Below are 15,458 nucleotides of genomic sequence, written 5' to 3'. Positions count from 1 at the left end.
ACTGTAAGACCTAGATCTTTCTCCTATCAGCAGACTTCAGCAACCCTGCCTGGTGTACATTGTTAATGGGTATGTTCATTATATAGCTTAGATACACAGGTAAAGTGCATTGTTTAATTAATTACCTAGAGCACTTATAAAGAGAGACTGCTGGAACACGGGAGGTAGTAGTTGGGAAGGAGGCACATATGATGTTGCATTCTGTAACTAAAACTATTATCAAGAAAAGTAGTAGTGTCTATTTTCAAACTCCACCAAATGCTTGGGATTGAATTGACCATAGAGAATGGTTGCCTCAAGGTGAAAGTTGGAAACTAGGAATTTTTTTCAAACAGAAAATTGTAATCTGAGTTTTGTGAAGAAAATGGCTGAAGGTGGGTACAAAGTGTCAGGATTTGATTAATCAGTGCTGTTCTCTGAAACTGAACCTTATGACCAGTAAAAAAAATAGAGTGGATATGTGGACACAGGTCATGGCTTTACTGAAGAGAAAACAAGGTATGGCCTTCAGCAGCAAAGTTTTTTTGTGAACTGGGTGCCCATCAGTTGAACACAAATGAAGTTTGGATATTCTATCACATTTCATGGACAAAATTTATAAGAAAGATGATCTATGAAACGCCTATGAGACAAGGTTAGACTTTGACAGATTTCAAAAGATGATTGGTTACTTCATAGAGGAATATATCAAGGACTTTAATAGACTATGTAAAATATTACAGAAATTCAATTAGGAAATTCTTTGTTCAGTGCTTACTTTCAAATTATTGGATTATGAAATGTCACACATGGATAGGCTCCTGGTCTTAACTGGTGTTAGGTTCTCAGAAAGTAACACACTTTTAGATCAGATAAATGATTTTTAAAATTCCTGGGAAAGCAGTCATTTCCAGTAGCCATCATGGCACAAATGAGACTCTCAGTATGTCACCAAAGATGGAGGACTCAGTGATAGCAGCCTGTTGAGGTCATTCAGATATGGGGCACAGGGATCAGTACAACAGAGAAAGTATAGACAAAATAAATGAGAGTGAAGATATTTTTGGCAGATCTGGCAGACAACAGGATTGGACTAATAATAATAGACAAATGAACTACTGAAATGCCCAGAGAACTGCTAATAGGTGTTTCAGATGTGATTCAAACTATCATTATGTGGTAAATTGTCCAAAGCAGAACAGCAGGGTTTTTGAAGTGACACATGACACACAAAATTTGGAAGTTAAAGATGATGATATTGATCAATCTGAGGAAATTGTACTGATCTCAAGAAGCTTCAGTCTGGTAATGAGTGTACTAGCTGTGGATTCATTTAATTGTACTGTGTTGAACAGTCGTTGCACATCGGCACTATGTGGAATAGATTGGTTAAAATGTTATTTAGGTGCACTCAGTTGTAAGGATTGAAGTAAAGTCAGGGAATATGAAAATTCTACTTGTTTCAGTTTTGGAGATGACAACACATTGAGGTTATTGAAAAGAGTGGTGTTTCCATGCAGATTAGCTGGAGTAAGCCACCATATTAGTATGGATGTATTAATATTGAGATACCCTTGTTGATGAGCAAGCCTTCCAGGAAAAAAGCATCAAAGAAACTGGAAATGGAACATGATAAAGCAATTATCTTTGGAAAGTCAATAGATTTGCAATCAGAACATTATTGCATCCTTTTAACAAAACCTAACATCTCAATCAGAATGTTGAAGAAGTATCAATGGCATCAGGTGATAGGTGTTTGAGAGAGAAAAAAACAAGCTACCTTAAAGAAACATAGATCATTTGCTCATCCCTCTTGATATAGATTTAAAAATCCTACTAAAGAATGCAGGGGTGGTTAATGATGAGCACACAAAACGCATTGAAGGTATTAGTGAAAAATATGATATATGCAAAAAGCATTAGAGGACACAGGCATGGTCGATTGAAAGTCTCCCATGAACACGGGATTTTAATAAAGTAGTAGCTATGAATTTCAAGGTGTGAGGCAAGGAGAGAAACATTTTCACCTTGCATTTTATAGACATAACAACAAAATTCAGTCTTTCTATAGTAATACGTCATAACGTCAAAGAGTGATTGTAGAACAAATGGATAGGGATCAAACTGGGAGCACTGGCTACATTCCTGACAGGCAATGAGGAGGGTTTGCCAATGGCAAGTTTAGATACATATGAGAAAATATGAACAGTGTAGTTATGAATGCTGCAACCAAAAAGTACTTTCAATTGATGATATGCTGAATAAGATCTTAGCTAACCAATCAAATTGCAATCCAACATCTTTCCTGGTATGGGTAGTCCATGCAAACAATTCGCTTCAAATCACTGGGGGCTATAAGTCCGTATCAGTCGGCTTTTGGGGGAATCCTAAAATACCTTCTGTGCAGTGTGACTGTCCCCTGGCCTTGGAATGGGCTACAAATAATTCTAGCCTTTCTGCACACGTGAATGCCCTACATGCAAGGAGAAGGGCATTCATCAAGGCAGAAGTTGCTGAGAAAATTTGATAAACTTTATAGCATCACATAAAACCACCAGAGATAAACATTGCTCCTGGGGATTTAGTATACTATAAAAAAAGAGGGTCAGAAAGAGTGGAAAGGCTTGGGAAGGGTGATAGGGTATGATGGGAAAAACAGTGGTTCTCCAACAGGGTAGTCAAACTACTAATGTCCATTCATCTTGGTTAATCAGTGCTGATCATAAGCTTTCAGAATCTGAGCAATCGGTAGAAGGTGATGAGACACCCTGTATCTCATATAGTCTGACAGTTAAGAGGAACAGAATATGGAGGATAAGGGACTGATGAAGACAGACAAAGTGATACCGATGCACAGAACAGGGCTATTATCCCCAAAGGACAAGGACAGGACCCGATGCCAATTATAACATATTGGAACTTAGTATTATGATGTACACTACAATTGAGAAGATTTTGAGGGGAAATAAAATGTAAAGCAAATTAAATTCAGAGAAATGCCTACTCAAGTCTCCAGTGTCAGGTGACCTAAAGGACATGAAATTAGCCCTTTTCCCATGCTAACAGTGGTATTGTCATTGGACTAATAATCCAAAAAGCCAGGTTAATGCTCTGGCAGCCCAGGTTCGAATCCTGCCATGGCAGGTAATGGAATTTGAATTCAATAAAAATCTGGAATTAAAAGTGTAATGATGATCATGAAATCATTGTCAATTGTTGTAAAAACCCATCTGGTTCATTAATGTCCTTTAGGGAAGGAAATCTGCTGTCCTTGCCTGGTCTAGCCTACATGTGACTCCTGACCCACAGCAATGTGGTTGACTCTGAAATGGTTTAGCAAGCCACTCAGTTGTATCAAACTGCTACAAGGTCACAAAAAAGGAATTAAACCTGGCAGACTGCCCAGCATTGACCTAGGCAGCAGAAACGACAACAGGAATCTCAGCCCTGTCAACCCTGCAAAGTCCTCCTTACCAATATGAGGGGATTAGTGCCAAAATTGGCAGAGCTGTCTCACATAGTCATCCTCACAGAATCATACCTTATAGATAATATCCCAGGCACCACCATCACCATCACCATACCTGGTATGTCCTGTCCCACTGGCCCAGCAGAGGTGGTAGCATAGTGACATAGAGTAGGGAGTGAGTTACCCTGGGAGTCCTCCACATTGACTTCAGAAGTCTCATGGCGTCAGGTCAAACATGGGCAAGGAAACCTCTTGCTGATTACCACGTAACGTTCTCCCTCAGCTGATGAATCAGTGCTCCTCCATGCTGAACATCATTTGGAGGAAGTACACGGGGTGGCAAGGGAGCAGAATGTACTCTGGGTGGGGGGCTGAAATATCCATCACCATGAGTGGCTCGGTAGCACTACTACTGACTGAGCTGGCCGAGTGCTAAATAACATAGTTGCTAGACTGCATCTGCGGCAGGTGATGAGGGAACCAACATGATGGAAAAATACACTTGACCTCATCCTCACCAACCTGCCTGCCGCAGATTCATCTGTCCATGACAGTATCAGTGGGAGTGACCATCACACAGTCATTATGGAGACGAAGTCCTGCCTTCACACTGAGGATACCCTCCACCATGTTGTGTGGCACTACCGCCGTGCTAGATGTGGTAGATATCAAACACATCTTGCAACTCAAGGCTAGGCGTCCATGAGGCGATGTGGGCCATCAACAGCAGCAGAATTGTACTTGAACACAAACTGTAACCTTATGGCCCAGCATATCCCCCACTCTCTCATTGCCATCAAGCCAGGGGAACAACCCTCGTTCCAGGAAGAGTGTAGGAGGGCATGCTAGGAGCAGAACCAGGCATACCTAAAAATGAGATGTCAACCTGGTGAAGCTATAGCACAGACTACTTGCGTGCCAAACAGCATAAACAGCAAGTGATAGACAGAGCTAAGCAAACCAATGGATCAAATCCAAGCTCTGCAGTCCTGCCACATCCAGTTGTGAATGGTGAATTGAACAAGTCACTGGAAGAGGAGGCTCTACAAGTATCCCCATCCTCAATGATGGAGGAGCCCAGCATATCAGTGCAAAAGATAAGGCTGAAGCATTTGCCACAACCTTCAGCCAGATATGCCGAGTGGATGATCCATCTTGGCCTCCTCCAGAGGTCCCCAGCACCACAGATGTCAGTCTTCAGCCAATTCAATTCACTCCATGTGATATTAGGAAACAGCTGAAGGCATTGGCTACTGCAAATGCTATGGGACCTGATAATATTTTGGTAATAGAACTGAAGATATTTGATCCAGAACTTGCTGCACCCCTAGCCAAGCTGTTCCAATACAGCTACAATACAGGCATCTAAACCGGCTATGTGGAAAATTGCCCAGTTATGTACACAAAAAGCAGGACAAATCCAACCCGGCCAATTATTGCCCCATCAGTCTACTCTCCATCACCAGTAAAGTAATGGAAGGGGTCATCAACAGTGCTATCAAGTGGAATTTGCTTAGCAATAACCTGCTCACTGACGCCCAGTTTGGGTTCTTCCAGGGCCACTCAGCTCCTGATCTCATTACAGCCTTGGTTCAAACATGGACAAAAGAGCTGAACTCCAGAGGTGATGTGAGAATGACTGCCCTTGACATCAAGGCAACATTTGATCGAGTGTGGCATCAAGCAGCCCTGGAAATATTGGCATCAAATCGGGGGAAAACTCTCCACTGGTTGGAGTCATACCTAGCACAAAGGAAGATGGTTATGGCCGTTGGGCGTCAGTCATCTCAGCTCCAGGACATCACCACAGTAGTTCCTCAAGGTAGTCTCCTCGGCCCAACCATCTTAAGCGGCTTCATCAATGACCTTCACTCCATCATAAGGTCAGAAGTGGGGATGTTTGCTGACGATTGTACCATGTTCAGCACCTCTGGCAACTCCTCAGATACTGAAGCAGTCCATGTCCAAATGCAGCAAGACCTGGACAATATCCAGGCTTGGGCTGACAAGTGGCAAGTAACATTCACGCTACACAAGTGTCAGGCAAAGACCACCTCCAACAAGAGAGAATCCAACCATCGCCCCTTGATGTTTAATGGTATTACCATCACTGAGTCCCCACTGAATCCCAACATTCTGGGGGTTACCATTCACCAGAAACTGAAATGGATAGCCATATAAATACTGTGGCTACAAGAGCAGGTCAGAGGCTAGGAATCGTGCAGCGTGTAACTCACCTCCTAGCTCCCCAAAGCCTGTCCACCATCTACAGGGCACAAGTCACGAGTGTGATGAAATACTCCCCTCTTGCCTGGATGAATGCAGCCCCTGCAACACTCAAGAAGCTTGACACCATCCAGGGCAAAGCAGCCTACTTGATTGCTTTTTGATTGGCACCATGTCCACAAATATTCACTTCCTCCACCAACGACGCACAGTAGCAGTAGTGTTGAGGTAAATCCTATACAAGGGGCATTCTGAGAAAGGTTTGCGCATTGAATGCTATGTGGATAATCATTTTCTGTGGGATAATGTACATTCAACAGAGTTTGAATGATGAAAGGTTAAGAGTTGACCTTACTTGTATAAAAGAAATGTTAGATAAAAAGAGATCTCTGAGATAAAATGGGTTGATTCGAGTCACTACTTATTAGGTTGCGTCAGTGAGCAGGTTATTTCTGTGTAAGGTCCACTTGAAAGCATTGTTGATGACACCTTCCATCACTTTGCTGATGATCGAGAGTAGATTGATGGGGCGGTAATTGGCCGAGCTGGATTTTCCTGCTTTTTGTGGATAGATCATATCTTGGCAATTTTCTGCATTGCTGGGTAGTGTTGTAGTTCTACCCGAAGAGCTTGGCTAGGGGCACAGCTGGTTCTGGAGCACAAGTCTTCAGTACTACTGCAGAGTGTTGTCAGGGCCCATAGCCTTTCCAGTATCCTGTGTCTTCAGCCATTTCTTGATATCATGTGGAGTGAGTTGAATTGATTGAAGACTGGCATCTGTAATGCTGGGGACCTCAAAAAGAGGCCAAGATGGATCAAACGCTCAACACTCCAAGGGCATCATTAAGGTTGGGGATATCCATGGATCCTCCTCCCCCAGTTAATTGTTTAATTGTCCACCACTATTCACGACCGGATGTAACAAGATTCTAGGGCTTAGGTTTTGGGATTGCTATCTCATGCTGCTCCTGCTGTTTGGTATGCACTGTGTTGTAGCTTCACCAGGTTGACTGGACTAGTTTGTCTGGTGCTGCTTCTGGCATGCCCTCCTGCACTCTTCAATGAACCAGTGCAGAGCGCCAACTTAATGGTAATAGTAGAGTTCGGGATATGCCAGGCCATCAGGTTACAAATTGTGGTTGTATACAATTCTGCTGCTGCTGATGGCTCAAAGTGCTTCATAAGTATCCAGTCTTGAGTTGCTGATTGAAGTCTATCCTGTTTAGCATGGTGGTAGTGACACACAACACAATGGAGGTCATCCTTAAAGAGAAGATGGGATTCATTTCAACAAGGATTGCGTTGGTCAATCCTGCCAATAGTGTTACAGACAGATACATCTGCGACAGGTAGATTGGTGAGTATGAGGTCAAGTAAGTTTCTCCCATCACCATGTGTTGCATGCCCAGTCTAGCAGCTTTATACTTCAGCATGTTGCCACTGGATAATAAAGACATTGTCACCAATTTCTACCTCTCCTCCATCACTCTCAACTCCACAATAATCATGATGCTGCTACTTGTTTGAAACCATAGAATGAAAATCAATGATTTTATAATGATGAAACGTGATCTGCCATAAAACTGCCTAAACAGTGAAGGTTGTTGTGTTTTATACCTTGGAGATATGCAGAGATGATATACTCCAAGTTATTTATGTGCACAGGAATTTTATTCAATACCTTAAAATATCTGCTGTCCAGGATCCAAAGCCAGATTTAATTAAACACACACAGAGAACAGATAACAGATACCAGCAACACATGATCAAATGTCAATCTGTGACACTGGGCTGAATCATCCGAGATTTGCAGTAGGTGTGGCAACATGCAGGATAAAGGGCATTTTACCCGCCATATGCCGTATTGTCCCATTATCTAGATGTCCCACCTCATTACTAATTAATTCCCAGGAAACACGCTGGGGCTCTGGTGGGACAGCCTCTGGTTCGCCCACCCCACCGTCACCTCAGGCCTTTAGTAAACTGAGGACCATATTTAAAGGCCACACCTACACAGAGCTAGCAATTTCTAAGGGATCGGAAGCTGCTGGGAACTGATTGCTGCCAAAGGGATGAAAAATGCTACCCCCAAATTTAGCAACACCTCCCTTGAGTGCCGACTGGACACAGTGGATGCCCCCAGCTGTGTCCTCAACCCCTGCTCTGGGCAAAGACCAGAAGCAAGGTCACCAACCCTGCAAAGGATACCTAGTGCAGGAAGAGGATGAATGATTTCCTCTGGTCTCCAGCATAAGTCACTCTTCTCATCGCTCTCAACTCACACACTCACAAACCCATCACATACCCACAGGGATCTCATTCACAGCCAGTTCAAGGGACATCTCCATTCTCTGTCTCATGCACACCTTCATCTGCTCTGCGACCATGTCCTCATCCCATTCATGGCACCAATCACCACCCACATATGCCAGGCATTCTTGTTATATAGCCTGGCAGGCATCCTGCTTACACTCTCTCCATCTGTATTCATGAAGGACAAGCTGGCACACAACAAAAGTGAGAGGTTGACAACTGGTGGAGGAAGGCATGAAATCAAGGTCCTCACGAAGTTCAAAAATAGAGTCATCCAGCTGGCCGACGACGATCTGGACCATTCCTGTGCTAAGGATGAGGTCTGTGGTGTTCAGCCAAGTGAGTATCCAGCAGTGCAGCATCCATCAGACAATTATGCTGGGAGTAAATTCCCCTGTTCCGCAGTCCCCTGCCATGCGTTAATTACCTCTCCTTGCTTTCGCAGGCACATCTGGGAAGCAGCAGAGGGGGTTCACGACCCAGGTCCTTGGTTCAAGCCCCGAAGAAGCCTCGGAAGAAGAATCGGAGGATATCCTCATTGAAGACCCATCACAGCACTCACCCACACCCTCCACCAATGCAGAAGCACACACCTCAGTGGGACTTAGTTCTAGGGTAGCTTTGGGGTCACAACCTGGGGAGAACACTGCACTGTCTGTTTCCAGAATTCATAGGACTGCTGGAGGCCAGTAACTACTGAGTCCAAATCAGTTGAGGAGCCTCTGGACTCAGGCATACCTCAGTTGCTGGTGCTGCAAAGGCAAGGTCAGGAACATCAGGAAGGGATGCCCGCTGCACTCCTCAGATTGCAAGGCACGACAGAGGAATCTGTCCGCAGTCAGTTTGACGTGATAGTGGCAGCATACCAATGCACCGAGGTCAACTCTGCTAGGATGGCAGCTGCCATGAAAACTTTGCTCCTGCACTGCTGCGTGGGCTCACTCCATCGCTGATGCCTAGTTAGCCTCCAACAGTGTCAGTGCGAGAGGGCTGCGGGGCAGTTTGATCTCACTCCATTTTCCCCTTCTCCTCAAGGAGACAGTCAGGGGCCACCAGGCACCCACAGGGAGGTGGATCAGTGTGTACCCTGGAGCCATCCACCCAGGTGACTCCAGGAGTGTCTGACCATCCGAGCTCCCTCTTCCTGTGACCCCAGCAGCTCCACCTCCACAGGCCAAGGATGGTTCCACTGCCACACAGCAGGACACTGAAAGCAGGCCGGGGCCTTCCAGGTCTCTGCCCTCCAGAGGACATCTGCCAAAGTCATCACAGCCAGCAGGCTGCCTCCACCTCCGCTGTGGATGTCGGGGGAGCACTAAGATATAGCAGCAGGGTTAGGAAAGTTAAGAAGACCCTTTTGAGTCAAACAATTAAACTAAATTAACAAAATCAGGGATAATGTAAAAGCAGCCCCTTAAAGGGAAACTGCAAAAACAAAGACAAAATTCAAAGGAAACTTACCAACATTAAATCAAAATGTGATCAAAAGGATCGAAAAAGCACCCCTGACCCTGCAGTGCCCACCGAGCATGGAAGGCCCCGAAGGTGCTGGCAGACACCAGGGACACCCGGTTGTGAACATAGCCTCGGAAGAGGGGCAGACAGTCAGGCCAGTCGACACCCTCGATTGCCCACTGCCTGGACCTGTTAATGGCCAACTTGGCCAGGCCCAGGAACAGGTTCACAAGGAGGTCCTCCTCCCTCCCGGCCCCCCTCCACACTGGATCGTAGATCAGGACCGTGGGACTGAAATGCAAATGAAACAACAGTAAAAGTTTTTTCAAATAACTGAAAAGTGGGAGCAGCCTATGACCATTAAGATATATGTGGTCCATGGGCTCCACAAGGTTGCAAAAGGCGCAGGTACCTTTGGAGTCCAGGAACTGACACATCCCATGGTTGAATGGGACTGCTGCGTGCAACACCCCTCATCCCAGGCCCCAGCTAGAAAGCAGGAGGATACCCCCATAGAGGGGCCCAAACCGGGGGCCTTCCTTGTCAGACTGCAACAAGGCATGCCAGGGTGTGTCCGGGTGGCAGGCGAGGGCAAGGAAGTGAAGGGTCTGCAGCAGCGGCCCATACAGGAAACCCCTTCACACCATGCTAAAGGACACAGAGGGCATTTCCACGAGGTGAGTCAGGTTTCAGTGCGCCAGCTCCCGATGGGAGTTCGGGATTTCAGGCCATTGCGGAATTCTGTCCGAACATGGGTACGCTCAGGTGGAAGACCACTGTGTACCTGCGCCATCTCGAGACCCAATGTGATATCGGGGCTGAGCACAACCGTCGTAAGCTCATGAATGGCCATAAGCCAGATGTCCACTAATGTGCAGTGTACCAACTGCTATGGAATCATCCAGCCCACTCCTCTGCCACCCAGCACGTCCCAAATCCTGGTCACCCCGGCAGCCACAGCCCTCCTCTCCACCTGCCACCGATAATGGCAGAGCTGCGGATTCCTGAGCAGCGGCTCTCTGACAATAGCTGCTACTCCTGAAAGGAGAGAGCTCCGTCGCCGAGGGGACCATGTTCTAGACTTTGGTCAGGTCCTGGTAAAAGATGAGCAGCACCTGCAAGGAGCCACGAAGGCCCCTCCAATCTACAAACAGGAGCTGCACGTCATAATTCAGGCTGTGCATCTGACAGAAAAATAAGTCGCCAGGTCAACCATCTTGGAAAGGGCTCAATGTAAAGGTATCACTGCAGGGCCTGAAGGCAGACAGTCACCACCTGGGTGCATAGGCACACTAGTACCTAACCACCATCCCTAAGTGGGAGACTCAGTGCAGCTTTTTGTCCCAGAAGAAGTAGATGAGCATTCTCTATATTTTTGTGACAAAATCTGGGGAGGGGTCAAAGTGACCAGCCGGTACCACAACATGTTTATGACCAGCACTCGACCCCCGGTAAGACAACACCCAGAGCCTCAGAGTCCTGTCCTGCACTGCAGGTGAGTGGTGGCTTTGACCTCCAGCTCCTGCCAGTTCGCCGGCCAGGATCCCTCAGCAGGGCAGTGGAGGCTGGTCCTGCTCCAGGTGAAAGGCCTGAGCTCCCCAGTAGGGGGCCCATCTGCCACTGACCGACCAGGAGTCCAGAACACTTGTCCCAGTTGATCCTGGCAGAGGACACAGCAGAGTAGACCCCCCTGGCACTCACGCATCTCTGCAGGTCAGCCGCGTCGGTGAACATGAGGAGAATGTCATCATCGTAAGCCGAAAGGACCACCCCAATGCCCGGTTTGCGCAGAACCAATCCCGACAACCTCCTCCGCAAGAGGCGCAGGAAAGGCTCCACGCAGATAGAATACAATTGGGCAGACAGGTGGCAGCCCTGATGCACCCCTGTCCCAAAGTGAAGGGCCACCGTCATGGACCTGTTAACCTTAACCAGACACTCTGCGACAGTGTACAGAAGTCGGATCAGGCGACGAAATGAGTCCCGAACCCGAATGCTCGCAGAATCCCAAATAAATATTCGTGATTCACCCTGTCGAATGCCTTCTCCTGGTCAAGAGACAGGAAGGCGCCCAACAGACCAGTCCTCTGGGAAAAGTGGATAATGTCCCGGACCAGATAGATGTTATCAAGGATGGTGCAGCCCGGGACCATGTAGGACTGGTCAGGGTGGATCATGTGGCCTAGCACAGTGTCAAGATGAGAAGACATTGCCCAGGCAAAGATCTTGTAATCTGTGCTGAGGAGGGAGACTGGGCACCGGTTCATAAATTGGTGAGATCCCCCTTCTTTGGCAGCAGGGCAATCACAGGTCTCCCCCAGGACCCCCATGTAGTTGTTCCCTAGGATGCCCGGATGCCCCAGAACGCACTGAAGAACTCCACAGTCAGTCCATCCAGCCCTGGGGATTTGCCCCTGGAGAGGCTGTTGAGGGTGCTGGTCAGCTCCCCCAGACTTATAGGGGACTCAAGCTTTCCGGCACCCTTCAGGCCAACCTGCAGCAGGGCCTCCCACAAAATTCGGCGAGTATCCTCAGGGCTGGGCCCAGCACTAGACATTGAGGCACCAACGGGCCTGGGATCATGCGCCACTGTGACACCAGGTCCAGATGTTCCCCGAGCCAAATCGTCGAGTGGCCTGACGTTCGGGCTGTGATTCGGTTTGGCTCTGAGGGGGCAGCTTCTGCGTGCTTTCCTTTTCTCCATGCGGACACTCTTCCCCTCACCTTGCCAGCGGCTGAGGTGCTATTAGCTACCAGCGTCACCTCCCCTTGTGAGAAGGAAGATGCAGTGGTGGTGGGGGAGGCTGGGTGGTGCCAGTCACAGCCACCTGGGCAGTGCTAATGTGTCCCACCTCTTTGCAGGCATGGCACCTCATGCTGCCCACCAACCAAAACATGCTGTAGGCAACCCCCTCATTCTCAATATTAAAACCCCCTCTGTGCACTCCCCCCAGATTAGGTGGAGGAAAACCTGGTGCAGGAAGGAGTACACGTGGCAGAGTGCTGAATCCTTGAGGCCAAGTGGGATTGGTGAGGCCCCTGACTTAACCTCCCATAGTTGATAGCGGTGGGGGATGAGGAGTTCACTGGGGACAAAGGGCAGAATGTTGGAAATAATTACCCTCTGGTCGGTGGCCTCCAGAGGGTCCACTGCCAGAAATGTTCCGCCCACAGTGAACAATTTTGCAAGGGCCAGGTCCACTGCCCGCTCTGGCCTCAAGAAAAAGATGGCTTTGCTGTACATCTTCGAGGCAGCAACCACGGCTGCGAGGCCGAGAATCCCAGCATGCCTCGATCTTCATTTTGGGGTGGGTGTACCTCTTAACCCCCAGGATATTTGTGAGAAGCCAGAAGGGCAATGGGGCCGCTGGAGCAGCTGCACCCGCATATGATTTCTTGGGGGACCTCGTCACCAGTGACAGCACTGCCTCCACAGTTGTCTGGGAAGGCCCGGCTACAGGCCATAGGAGAGAGCCATGCCCACGGCGCCCCCTGAGCTCTATACCATAAAATATCCCACCCAGGGGAGGGGGGAAAGGATGGAGGGAAAGGGTAAATGTTGCATGGTGGGTGGGTGTCACTAGGTGGAGTGGAGTTGGGGTGGGGGCCTCGCTGGTCTTCTTCTAGGGGGAGGGTGATGTCTTCACTAAGCAGCCGGTACTGCCTGGCAGACAGAAGTTGGCACTTTCCTTCTTAGACACGGTCAGAGTGTGTGTGGGGAGTGAGGGAGGGGTGAGGGCAAGATCTTAAATCAACACACAAACCCCTCCTCCCCAAAATTCTACAAATGCCCTCTTTCCTCCCATAGAAAGCAAAAGGTTGTCTTCTGCCCCCACCAAAAACATTTCCAGACACCCACCACAGGTGCTATTTAAAAAGGTTCTTGCCTTCGGGCCTCCCCGTTCTACAACACCTCCTCTCCCTCCTCCAATTCTTCAGGTCTCAGGTGGTGCAGCCTCCTGGGCAGCAGCAACACAGACAGCTAGAAGTCCTGAGCAGCCTGGGGGAAAAGCAGCAAGCAGCAAGAGGCAGCAAAGAACAGCAGCAACACCCACTCCAACTGCAGCAGCACATAGCTCAGGCCGCAACGAGGCATACCTGAGCCTAATCAGGAAAGTGTTTTTTTTCATTTCCAAGACTCGGGATGTTTCCCGGAGGTGACATTGTGAAGATGGCGGAGACGCTGCGACCTTTGATGCAGAAAGTGATGACTGAAACTCGCCCTGTGGCTGCTGCTAATTACTCTAAACCACGTCTGGCTACCTTCTGAAAACATGCTCAAGTGGAGCTGACTCCTCCAACGCCTGGAGAAATCCCAGTGGTTGTTGAAAGCTTCAAGGGCCTTGTGGTATCATTTTAGGCTGGGAGTTATAAACAAATAACTGTAAAGGATGCCCTGAGGAACACACTTGTGGCCACGGAAATTGAGATGTGGTTTTACATTGGTGAGGTCATTGGCCAAAGAAGCCTGATTGGTTGTAATGTTTGAACTCTACCCTGTGTTGGACCAGCATTCCATTGTAAATGAATGAATAATATTTCAAATTAAATAAAGCCATTATTAGGCCTTTAAAAAAACTACATAAAACCGACTGGGATTTTATTGGGTACCTGCCATTGCACCATGCTTCACCCTTAGCTATTTTGGTGGCCTTTTGATCATAGCTGATTATTCCTCTCCCTGCCCTCAATACCTTTGCTGATGGAATCAACATGAAGATCCAATTGCGGCAGATAAAGATTCCCAGCCGCCCTTGAATCATGTGGGGCTCTTCCTCGTTGCAGTCTAGCCTTCCAAATCCAGTCCAAACTCACTGTATAGTTCCCTAGTGGTGACCCCTCCGATTACTGCTAGTTTTCCCAACAATAATTGGCCCACCTCCTTGATGTCATTGCATTTGTGGAGCTGGTCAATGTGCTGGACCAGCTCTTCCAGGTACATCCTGCAATTTGACAGCCAAGATCTTTGCATTTCTTCAAATTGAAGACCAGCTGGATTCAGCTCAGGATCGTGGGAGGTCTTTGATGGTGGTTTAAAGCTTGCATTTAATTTTCTGGTTGGTCCAACTGCTGTCCTCCTGAAGGAGTAACTCGCGGTCCCTCTGCCCTCTCTGTCTCTGGGGGTTCTGGTACAGAGGAGCTACTCCGACCCCGGGACCCCGGAGTGGGGAGAGTGAATTCCTACATCTCCTCGCTCGTGATCACAGTTATAGCGACAGCTCCTGGGCCGTGTTCTAAGCGCCGCAAGGTGTTGTTGCACAGCCTGGGCAGGAGTATTAATCGCTTGTACATAATATTTACTATTGTAAATAAACTCCCAAGAATGTCTCCCTGCCTGTTATGATGAGCAGTGTTTGTATCATTCAGATGTGAAACATTTCTGCACAAGACAAAGGCAGGTGCCTCAGTCCAGTGCCTCTTCCCTGTGTTTTGTGCAACCGTCCCAGCACGCTGATGGTGCGCCTTCACTGTCACTGGTCACATTGGCCACGCCTGCACCTCAACGGGGCTTATCATTGTTGCCAGAATGTCCTGGGCCGGCATCAACGCATTCTGTCACTCTCTCTGTGTGCTCTCAGCATCTTTGAGGTATGGCTGGGCCCCCCCATCTAATCAGCATCTGTGTCCACTGACAGTTTGGTCTGATGGGTTCAGCTCACATGGGATGCCATAGGATCAGGAGAAGTTTCCCCAATGCATCTTCATGATATGACTCTGTTCACAGAGTTCAAGTGATCTGCCAACAGCCAGGCAGAAGTCAGACATTCACATAAGCTACCTGAGGATCTATGGAGTGTCCCCGCTGCATGTCGTCATCATCCCCCTGGAATGTAGGGACTATGAGCATCCGCTGCGTCTCCATGACAGGAACCTTACCACAGAGGGTATGTGCGCTGCCATCAGCCAGACTGGAGTCAAACATTCACAGCAGCAACGTGAGGATGTATGGAGCCTCCTCTCTGCACTTCGTCATCATCCTCCACAAATCTAGAAGTTATGAGGGCCTCCCAATTGC

General features: G+C 48.0%; 1 pseudogene; it reads left to right on the top strand.

Annotated features, from left to right (window-relative positions):
- Positions 1–13,613: 13,613 nt before the first annotated feature.
- Positions 13,614–13,931, top strand: LOC121283392 (annotated as a pseudogene).
- The last annotated feature ends 1,527 nt before the right edge of the window (positions 13,932–15,458 follow it).

Source organism: Carcharodon carcharias, chromosome 1 (assembly GCF_017639515.1).
Source record: "Carcharodon carcharias isolate sCarCar2 chromosome 1, sCarCar2.pri, whole genome shotgun sequence".
Lineage (NCBI taxonomy): Eukaryota > Metazoa > Chordata > Chondrichthyes > Lamniformes > Lamnidae > Carcharodon > Carcharodon carcharias.
This window is presented reverse-complemented; position numbering and strand designations above follow the sequence as displayed.